General features: G+C 41.3%; 1 pseudogene; it reads left to right on the top strand.

Annotated features, from left to right (window-relative positions):
- Positions 1–165: 165 nt before the first annotated feature.
- Positions 166–11,758, top strand: part of LOC103194028 — a 16,506-nt pseudogene continuing 4,913 nt past the window's right edge.

Raw genomic sequence — 11,758 nt, 5'->3', positions numbered from 1 at the left:
GGCTGATTGCTCTTCTCTTTGGCTTCCTGGGTTTTATCCCCTTTCTCCTGCTCTTCCGGCCTGCTGCTCTGGGCGTCCCTGCGTTGTCTCTCCTCATCTGTAACCCTGGGGCTGACTAGGGCAACCTTAGAGACCCTAATTTATAGCATAAATACACTAGCAAGCATGACTAAAGATGTAGAAACATCAGAAGATAAGTTAGATGACTGGGACCTCCTAAAACTTAAACACTTATATGCACCAAAGGAGTTCTACAAAAGAGAACCTACAGACTGGGGGGAAAATGGCTTTGATATGTCAGAAAAGGGTCTAGTCTCTAAAATTTGTAGAAAACTTCAACACGTCAAAAACAAAAAGACAAACAATCCAATTTAAAAATGGGCAAAAGACCTGAAAAGACACTTCATCAAAGAAGACAACAGTGGTAGTTAGGTTTGTGTGTCAACTTGGCTGGGCCTGGTTGAGTGGCTGGGCAGCTGGATGTAGTAGTATTTTCCATGATGAGACTGGTAATCAACTCCATGGTGGAATCTATTGTGAGCAGCTGAGTAGCTGTCTTAGGGATGTGATCTGCTTCCCGTATATAAGGAGAAACCTTGGTGAATGATCTGTAGCTTATGGCACGCTTGGACCCTGCATGTAGCCGTGGTATTGTTCAGCAGCCTGCCATGCTCTGATGACCTTGGGACTTTCAATGGACTTGAATTAATGGCCTGCTGTGTGGTTTGGTAACATCAGTATTGTGCCATTTTATTTGTCGACCTTGGGCTTGTTAGCCTCAGGAGCCGGTAGCTGCCTGAGTAAAGAGATCCCTCTAGCTTCAGTGGGCCGGGAGCAAGAGGCAGAGCTGAAGCCCAAGGTCGAGGGGCTTTCACACAGCCCCTGGAGCCTGGGAGTTTGAACTTGAACTTAAAGCCTCCAAACTGTGAGGGAATATACACTCCTGTTTGTTAAGGCCATCCCATTTGTGGTATTTTCTGGTAGAGCAACAGAGAGATAACCAGAACAACAACACATGAATAACAATATGAAACAAACACATGAAGAAATGCTTATGATCATTAGCCATTGTTGTTGTTGTCGTTGTTATGTGCCATCGGGTTGGACCCCACTCATAGCGACCCCTCCTTGGGTTTCCTAGCCAGTATCACTATGGAAGTAGATTGCCCCATCTTCCTTCCGAGGAGTGTCTGGTGGGTTTGAACCGTTAGCCTTCTGGTTAGCAGTCAAGTGTCTTAGCCACTATGCTACCAGAGCTCCTCATTAGCCATTAGGGAGATGCAAATCAAAACAACAATGTGATACGCCAGCAATAATAGCAAAGTTCAAATAAACAGAAGACAACAAATGCTGGTGAGGGCATCAAGAGATTGGGACTTTCACACACTTCTGGTGGGACTGTAAAATGTTATAAACACTGTGCAAAACAATATAATGCTTCCTTAAAAATTTGGAAATAGAAATACCATATGCCCCAGCAGTCCCACTACTAGGTATATATCCTAGAGAAATAAATGCCAATACACATACAGATATATGTTCATTACAGCTTTATTCATAGTAGCAAAAGATAGAAACAACATAAGTGCCCATCAATCAACATATGAATAAATAAACTGTGGTACATACACACAGCAGAATTCTACACAATGTTAAAGAAGAATGATCAATCCGTGAAATATCTCATAACATGGATTGAACCTGGAGGACATTATGCTGAGTAAAATAAGTCAATCACAAAAGCATAAATATTGTATGAGACCACTATTATAAAAAGTCAAGAAAAAATTTATGCACACAAAGAAACCATTTTTTGATAGTTAGCAGGGTTTCTCAACTTCAGTCCTACTGACATTTGGGCCAGATGATTCTTTATTGTAGGAGGATGATCTATATATTGTTCATTGCTTAACAGCATCCCTGACCTCTACCCACTAGATAACAGTATATTCCCACCTTAGTTGTGACAACCCCAAAAGTCCCCAGGCATTATCAAATGTTCCCTGGGGAGCAAAATCAGCCCTGGTTGATAACCATTGTTTTATATCCATCTTCCCTGCCCAGTTACCTGCTGAAAACTTCAGTCTGTAATAACCAGTCACAAAGCCTTACAGAGACTGTGTAACCAAATCCCATAATTGCATAAGGTCAAATTCCTAAGTAAATTTTATTATGTATCTTTCTCTTAGTGGTTCTGCTTCTGTGATCAAATCCTGGCTGACATCCACATTAGAGTTGTCTGAGTCTTCCTTAATTTCTTGCACCACTTCCTTTCTTTTCCTCATCCCTTTATGCCAGCAACCTCCCACCAACCCACTGTAGCCATCATCCTGACCCACAATATCAATGAGATCATTGTACCTTGGAAGAGTGTCAATCAGATCCATAAGAGACATGCTTGGTGAAGAATCTAGAAGTAACCCTGTCATGCAAAAATGTAGACTGCCAGGGGCTTCTAAAGTGCTAACTGAACTGAGGGCAGTGCTGTGGAGAGTTTCAATAGGACATAGAACCTCTGGGGATAGTCCTGCTTTGTTGAGAATCTAAAAGGAAATAGTTACAGGCTATGTTTTTAAAATCTTGACAACATATTCTTATTTTATATCTTCTCCAAGTGATTTGTATAGAACTATATTGTATATTTTAAGCCAAAGAAAATAATTTGCTGTTCATCTTCTCTTTAGTTCCAGGAAACCTAGAAGAATACAATGTTTTATATGTTGTTGTTGTTATATAGCCAAGTAGAAATATATCACCACCTAGGATCAAAGCCTTTATACCTTTTATAAAGGGATGTGAAATTCCTCTTGAAAACTTGATGAGAGTGATATTGAGATTTTTAAAATCAGATCTATTACATATTTTTTAATGAGTATTATGAACCTGGCACTGTGCCATGTCTTGGACGGTGAGCCAGAAAGACAAGATCTCTGCCCTCACAGAATTTTCAGGGGTAGGAGAAGCATACATTATATAAATAATCACATAAAGAGAATATAGAGTTATAAATTTTGTTAACTTCTATGGAGGAATAGTAGAGAGTCCTTGTTGCTGTTGTTGTTGTTTGCCGTCGAGTCAGCCCTGACTCATAGCGACCCCTTCCTGGGTTTCCGAGGCAGTATCACTACGGAAGTAGGATTGCCCAACTTTCCTTCCGAGGAGTGGCTGGTGGGTTTGAACCGCCATAGAGAGTCCTAGGAGAGGCCAAGTATGGTGGTGGGGGCTGTCGGGGATGAGTTTTCTGAGGAAGTGGCATTGGCTCTGAGACCTGAAGTATGAGTTGGAGTTGGCTAGATGAAAAGCAGATGGAAGAGAGTGCCAAGCAAGGACAGGAATGAACTTGGCCCACTCAAAAAAACTGCAACAATGCCAGAGTGGCTGGAGTCTGGTGAACAAAGTCAGGCTGTAGAGGCAGGAAGAGATCAGATCACTACAGGGTTTGTAGGGCAAGTTGTTGTTGTTGTTATGTGCTGTCAAGTTGGACCCAACTGATAGCGACCCCTCCTTGGGTTTCTGAGGCAGTATCACTATGGAAGTAGATTGCCCAGCCTTCCTTCTGAGGAGTGCCTGGTGGATTTGAACTGCCAGCCTTCTGGTTAGCAGCAAGTGCCTTAGGCACTACACTACCAGAACTCCCATAGGCCAAGTAAGAGACTTGATTAGCTCTAAAGGTAGAGTCATTGAGAAGTTTAAAATCAAGAAGTGGCCTGATCTGATTTATAATTTTATTAGATCCCTCTTACAGCCATGTAGAAGGCAGTAAGAGTGGAAGGTGGGAGAGCAGCTAGGGGGTAATAGTCCAGAGGAGAGATGCCAAAGGCTTTAACAAGCATCATAGCAGCAGAGATGGTGCAAAGTGAATGGCTCAGAGACATGATCAGGAAGGAATTGGGATACAGCTTGGTATTGACTTTGAGTTGAGGGATGCATAAGAGAAATGTCAACTAAAACTTGTGGCTCAAGTCATCTAGTAGAAGGAACATGTGCTATTCATGTCATTGTTGCCTTCACATGAATTTTACACAGTGAAAATTAGAAGAATTAGCACTCATTCATCCAAAATCAATGTTGAATCACTTTACAAAATGGCACTGTATAACATGAATGTACCAAAAAAACCCCACCAAACTCACTGCTGTTGAGTCAGATCTGACTCACAGTGACCCCTCCTTGGGTCTTCAAGGCGGTATCACTATGGAAGTAGATTGCCCAACCTTCCTTCTGAGGAGTGGCTGGTGGATTTGAATTGCCAGCCTTCTGGTTAGCAGTCAAATGCCTTAGGCACTACACTACCAGAGCTCCCATGATATAAATAAGATATCAAGAATATCAGTGGGCCCATTTGTTCTTTTTCTTTGTTAGTTTTTGGGTTGGTTCTATTCAAACCACATTTGAAAAAAAAGAAATCTAATTTAGGCTATCTCTATCAAGTGCAGTTTTTCAGCACTAGTCCATTTAGTAAAACTGAAAGCTTTTAAACTTGGACACACATGTGAGCTTCAGGTAAGGCTGGTTTCAGGTCAAATAGAATTTACGATATTTGGGGCTCATCTTCATGATAAACCTCTGCCTCTAGCCTCCATATGCTTGCTCCCACTGGCTGTCACCCTCCTTCTCAAGGCACCTGTTACCCAGAGACTGAAAGAAGAGCTGTATCCACAAAAAACAAACAACAACAAAAAAAAACCCTATAACTAAAATGATCAGAGCCCTGGAAGGGCCTTCAGGCTGCAGAAGTGAAAGCTAAGGTATTGTCAAGTGCTCCATGCACTGCTACCTTTGAGCAAGGTGAACTGGTGCTCACAATACCTCTCAACAGCACATAGTTTGTACTAAAATTTTCCTCACAGATACTATCGTTGAACCTATTTGCCAAATGTGTGTGCCCCACTGCACTGGAGGGAAAAAGATAAAGTATTGCCAGAGAAGAAATAATGAGGGAGGCATAGCCTGGGACACATAGGCATTCTGATAGACAATCTCTTGCTTCATCACTTGAGTTGGCGTAAGGAGGAAAGAACTCAAATTCTGCAGTAGTGTTTGCCAAAGTATAACCACTGATAGGAGCTCTGGTAGTATAGTGCCTAAGGCACTTGACTGCTAACCAGAAGGCTGGCAGTTCAAATCCACCAACCACTCCTTGGAAGGAAGTTTGGGGAATCTACTTCTGTAGTGATAATACCTTGGAAACCCAAGAAGGGGTCACTATGAGTCAGGTCTGACTCAATGGCACATAACAACAGCAACATTCTTCATTAGACTTACCACTAGAGACGTTTTAAAAATGCCATGATGTCAACTGGATCCTCCAGGAAGCAAACTCTAAAATGGAATTAGTAGTATAAAAGTTTACTGGAAGGTAACACCTATAAGAGATACAAAAAAAAAAAAAAAAAAGAGAGGGAGAAGAGAGCAGGGGAGGAAACTGTATTGGGAATGGAAAGGCTTCATACTATAATGCAGATCTGACACCTGTGAAAGAAGGAATGAGAGAAGGAAGAAGAATTGGGCAAGGAGTGTCTAGATGATACAGATCTGATAAAATCAGCCAACACAATGGAAAGCTCCAGCGTAAACATTGGTCATTAGAAGAGTCCTACATTGGGCAGAAAAGGCCAGGCTTTTGCACCCCCACCATGCTTCATCAATGGCTGGGGACTGCTTGGGAAGAGTGTGGAACTGACTCAAAAGTTAAAGTGAATCCTTAAGGTACTAACAACTGGAGGTTGTCAGCTAACTGCTGCTCACAACTGAAAAGCAAGTTCCTTCTTAGAGATCTGTGTGGCTCTGCTTCATTGTTGCCACAGCCAGTTTCCTCTGCCTATCCTGGACAAAATTTCTGGAGGTGGAACCCTGGTATGTACACTTTACAAGCTCGCCAGGTGATTCTGATACACACTAAAATTTGAGAATATTTGTAAATCTTCATAAATCAATCAGGTATGGTATTCCTTGATCTCATAGTTCACCCAAAGATTCACTTATTCCATTAGGAATGTTTTTAGCTAAAAGTAACAAACTATGTGACAGGCAGAAGTTTAAGTGGAAAATGATTTTAGTGTTTCACAAAACAGGAACTCTGGAAGTAGGTGGTTCTAGGATTTGGTCCAGAGGCTCAACAATATTGTCAAAGCTTCAGGCTCTTTGTAGCTCTCTTCTCTGGCATCTTCAAAATGAAAGTTCTCTGTCTTAGGCTTGTTAACTCATGGTCAAACAATGGGTACTATAGATCTAAACATTAAAAAAAGAAAAAAAACAAAACAAAACACTGTTGTCAAATCAATTCCAACTCGTAGTGATCCTGTAGGACAGAGTAGAACTGCCCCAAAGGTTTTCCAAAGCTGTAAATCGTTAAATATGCAGACCATCACATCTTTTTCCCATGGAGCAGCTGGTGGGTTTGAACAGCCAATCTTCTAGTTAATGGCTAAGTGCTTGACCATTGTGCCGCCTGGGTTCCTATCCAAACGTTATACCCCCCTCAAATATCTGAGCATTCAAAACAAGAAAGGCACGAAAAGAACTCTCATTTTATCAGTGAGGATAATCTTTTCCAGATGTCCCCCAAATGACTTCCTCATGTTTAATAGAAGCACATGGCCACCCCTTGTTGAAAAAGTAGTAGAGAGTGAGTGTCTAAAGTGGGCATAACTGGCTTAAATCCATCATGATTGACCCCCTGGGCCTGGACAAACTGTCATCACAAACAAAACCAGAGTTATTAGCAAACAACAAGTTGGGAAGGGAACAAAGAAGATAGCTTTTGTAGGCAATGAATAATGTTGTTGTTGTTGTTATGTGCCGTCTAGTCGGACCCAACTCATAGCGATCCCTCCTTGGGTTTCCGAGGCAGTATCACTACGGAAGTAGATTGCCCCATCTTCCTTCTGAGGAGTGGCTGGTGGGTTTGAACCAACAGCCTTCTGGTTAGCAGTCAAGTACCTTAGCCACTATACTACCAGAGCAATGAATAATACTTCCTATAATTCCTTTAGAAATTTTAAAAAAATAGATTAATGCATATAGTTGTGAAATAGGTTAAAATTCCCTGATTTTTTCTTTCTGTCAGAGAATGAACTTTTATCAAAGAACCACACATTCCCTCATATCCAACTAATATTTTTTGAGCAGACTATATGCCAGGCACTGTTCTAGGCACCTGGGTAAATAGCAGTGGACAAAACTGACAAAATTCCGCCCGTGGTGCTTCCATTGCAGTGAATGGAGACAGGCAATATACAAAATAACATGTTTTATAGTCTTTTCAAAGGCCATAAATCCTAGAGCTAATTCAGGTAAGGAAGCAGGATAGGAAGCCCTGGAATGTCTGGTTTTGAGTTGGGTGACCATGGAACATTTCTTTGGGGCAATGATTTTAACAAAGGAGTAAATCACTTGGTTATGTGTAGGAGGCATTATATTCATATCCAATCCATTCACAAATCCTTAACTTTACTTTCAAAGTATAGCCAGACTCTGTCCACTTCTCACCATCCATTGCTGTAATCCTGGGCCAAGCCAGGAGGGTGGTCCACATAGTGGAAATAGCAAATATACTGATTGTGGGCAGATGTGATAGAGGGAATTTGCAAAAGGTCTACTGATTGCTTCTATTTTCTCGGTGAAGAAGATCATTGGCTGAGTTTATGAGTGATGGAGGAGGAGCTGAAAGTTTGAAGTCAGAAAATGTGTGAAATTGTCATGTAAGAGTGTGGAAAATGAAGTAGGGAAATGTCCTACAAATGGTGAGCAGCATTACAGCCCCATACAATGGTGTATTTTTCTCTGGCCATTTTTTAGCTCCATGAATGAAAGTGCAGGGTAGGTAGAGAGTTGGATTTAACCTAACTTTTTGAGTTTTTGCCAAATAAGAACAATTAAGCAAGAAAAAAAAAAAAAAAAAAACCCTGCCATCAAGTCAATTCCAGCTCATAATAGAACTTCCCAGTGGGGTTTCCAAGGCTGTAAATCCTTATAGAAGCAGGCTGCCTCATCTTTCTCCCACAGAGTGGCTGGTCGGTTTGAACCACGAACCTTCTGGTTAACAGCCCAGTGCTTTAACCACAGCACTGCCAGAGCTCCACAAGGAATTGAGGGTGTATGAAAGATATGATTACAGTAATTGAGTATGGAATTCAGACTGAGTAAAGAGAGAAGTAAAGATATGAGGAAAGTGAGAAAGAGTTCAAATTTGTAGGAACAATGGATTTTAGGTCCCAATGGGGTAGAGAGACTATTGGAGTTGGGATATGTGGAAGGCAGAATAATGGCTCCAAAAGATGTCCTTGTCTTAATCCCTAGAAATTGTGAATATGTTAGGTTACGTGACAAATGGGAACTAAGGTTCCAGATAGAATTCAAGTTGCTCATCAGCTAACCTTAAAATAGGAAGATTATCCAGGTAGGTGCAAAGTAATCACAAGGGTCCTTAAAAATGGTGGCAGAAGAAGAGATTCAGAGGCAGATGTGACTATAGAAGGCCAGAATGATGCAATGTAAGGATATGACTTGGCTTTTGCTGGCTTTGAAGATGTGGAAAGGGTGCCACAACCCAAGAAATATAGATGTCCTCTAGAAGCTGGAAAATGCAAGGAAATGGATACTACCTACAGTCCACAGAGAGGAATACAGCCCTACCAATGCCTTGATTTTACTCTGGTGGGACTATGTCAGACTTCTGACCTATGGAATTTTAAGATAATAAAGTTGGGTTGTTTAAGCTACTAAATTTGTGGTAATTCATTGTAGCAGCAATAGAAAACTAATATAGGATACTAGAGGGAATGAGCTAGAAAATCAGATAGTGAACCCAAAGTTACAAGGGTTTCAAGTTTTGGTAATGTGACAAGGTCAATGATAAGACCATGGGTATGATTCTAACCTAAGAGAATCAACCAAATTGTTTGAAGAATTACTTTATAGACTGACCAAAACCAAACTCACTGCCATCAAGTTGATTCTGACACATAGTCACCTCCATTGCATTTCCAAAGCTGTAAATCTTTACGGAAGTAGATTGCCCCATCTTCTTTCCTTGGAGAAGCTGGTGGGTTTGAACCACTGACCTTCTGGTTTGCAGCCAAATGCCTTATCCACTATGCCACCAGAGCTCCTTATACTTCATAGAAGTAGAGTTTAAAACCAAAATTCTGCAGTGATTTCTCTACATAGGTTGAAATTATGTGGCAAATTGTGAATATGTTGGAGGCTTTTGTTTGTTTTTTTCCATTAGAAGGCATACCCAGCAGAAATGTTGTCCCTCCTCTTCCTGCAGCTGATCTTTATTAGTGTTTACTGCTCACTGGTATAAACTGTGCCACTCAGAATTGGATTATGGGGAGATCTGGTCTAAATTAAAACTGTGACAAATGAGCACTGTTTACATTGCCTCACACCCGCCCTTCTCCACACACACATCAAATTACTCTGGAAATGAAATGCAAAATAAAGTGAGGGAGGATTCTGTTATTCATTAACGTGTAATTATAAAATGCTGGGGCTCTCCTGTGGTGTGGAGAGTAAAGCCCATAGCAAAGGCTTGAAGATGGAATGTTTGTTGCTATTAACAACGGGTCATTTATTATTCTCACGTCTTTCAATGAGATGAATAAAAATGAGGACTTAGATAAGATCTGTGCCCCTCTCTGGAACTATACTGAAGAGAGGAAGACAAAGGGGGCAGAACTGTTCATATTGTAAAACTAGAGCCTAAGGATTTACTCTCCTCTCAATTTTTTTTTTTTTTAATAAACTAAACAATTTAAAAAATAGCTTCAAAGTCAGGTTTAATTCTTGATTTTGAATGCTTTAGTTTTTTGTATAAATGTAGGAAAGATTATAGAGAGATTCTCTATTTACTTGGATTTCTCGTAAAGATACTTAGATTATCAGTCCTGAAAGGAGAGGGAAGAGGCAGAAAAGTTTACTGCTTAGGCCCTGGGATCAGACAGTTAGCCTCCTAGGCCTGCTGTGTAGGGAAATCACACTCTCAGAGGCTTTGTTTCTCCAACTGTATAATGGGACTAATCATAATTTAACTGATCTCATGCAGTTATGGGAAAACTTGATGAGATTATTGTTAGAAAGGCATATACAGAGTAGCGACTGGGATCTTATAAGCTTGCAAGCGGCCATCTAGATGCAATGATGGGTCTCTCCTTGTCCAGAGCAAAGAAGAATAAAGAAAACCAAAGATGCATGGAAATAATTAGTCCAAGTGACTGGTACACCATGCAATCCTCAACCTATACAACTATGAGACCAGAAGAACTAGATAGTGCCTGGCTGACACTGTCAACCACTTGGAGGGGGATCTATGTAGGAGATCCTGGATGGAGTGGGAAAGCAGTGTGGAACAAAATTCAAAATCATAAAAAAAAAAAGGGGGAGGGACCAGGTTTGCTGGTCTGATAGAGCCTGGTGGAACCCCTGAGACTATGGCCCCTAGCTGCCCTTCAGGTCTGGAATTGAACCCACTCCTGTGGCTTCCAGCCAAACAAAAGACAGGCATATGAGCTGAACATTTACATTAGGTAGAACCACTACTTGGAGGGATCAATCATGGGAGAATAGAAGGGCTATGTATGCACAGGGTGACAGCTCATGGAGGAAGGAGTACATGGGAGGGAAAGATCCAGGGAAGAGGCAACTATGGAGAGGAAATGGGAGAGGAGCTGTTGCACTGTGGAAAACTGTAGTCAATATCATGAGACAAAGTGTATGTGAGCTGTAGTATGGAAAACGAATTTGGTCTGTAAACTTTCATCCAAATCACAATAAAAATTCAAAAAAAAAAAAAAAAAAAAGGCTTGTACAGTGCCTGGTGCAGTGCTCAAGGAAGGGAGATTATTATTAGTATTATCTCTGTTCTTGGCAGTGAAATACAGGAAAAGAACAGAGAAGAAACCTGTTTCCCTCATTCCAGTCCTCCTCCAACGTTGGCCATCTTGAATTTGATTTGAAAGTTTGCATCTAATCAAAATTGAACTCCTAATAAGTAACTTCTTTCTATAAAACTTCCCCAAGTTCTGGAGTTGTGATAAGATGGTGGACTAGGCAGAAAGACTGCACAGACCCTCTTCAATAAAGAAAAGGGAAACCAATTAACACAGACACAGAAGGTAATCCTGGACCCATGAGTCTTGAAGGGAAGGATATAGAAGTGGACTAAACCCCAACTAGCAGAAGAATTTGCATGAAAACACCAAAAAAGGATACAGATGGAGCTGCAGTCTGGCAGTGATCCTGAGCGATCCTGACAGCACAGCACAGACAGCTTGGAGATTCCCGAGTGGTGGTACGAGCTAAGAATTGACCTAAAAATCAGCCCTGCTAGCCAGGGACTGCACAGAGGACTGCTCTAGTGTCTGGGGAATAAACAGAGAAGGTGAAGAGAAACGCAGGCTGAGCTGTGGACTTTTGCTGGTCTGGAGGGTGCCAAAATTTTGAATGTTTAAAAGTGGTTTGACTATTTTAGATATTTAAAGAGACAGTGCTCTTGCAGATTCCTGGGGCTTAAGAACATGTTCTGCTTTCCAGCAACCCCAAGGACACTTGGGACCTGCAAGAGTGAAAAGGTACGACACTCCTCTTATACTGCACACACGCTTGGTGAATGGAGGTGCAGACATCCCCCACTCCCACCTACCTTCTGAGCCCACAGGAACTCCATCACAGTCTGTGTGCTCAGACGGAGCCTGGGTGCCCTGCCCTGTCCTCCACTGATTTTTTTTTTCTCGTTTTTTATTTTTATTTTTTT

This window comes from Orycteropus afer, unplaced genomic scaffold, assembly GCF_000298275.1.
Source record: "Orycteropus afer afer isolate SDZICR_OR568_19922 unplaced genomic scaffold, OryAfe1.0 scaffold00003, whole genome shotgun sequence".
In the NCBI taxonomy this organism is placed as follows: Eukaryota; Metazoa; Chordata; class Mammalia; order Tubulidentata; family Orycteropodidae; genus Orycteropus; species Orycteropus afer.
The sequence above is the reverse complement of the archived record's forward strand: the minus strand, read 5'-3'. Positions and strand labels throughout refer to the sequence as shown.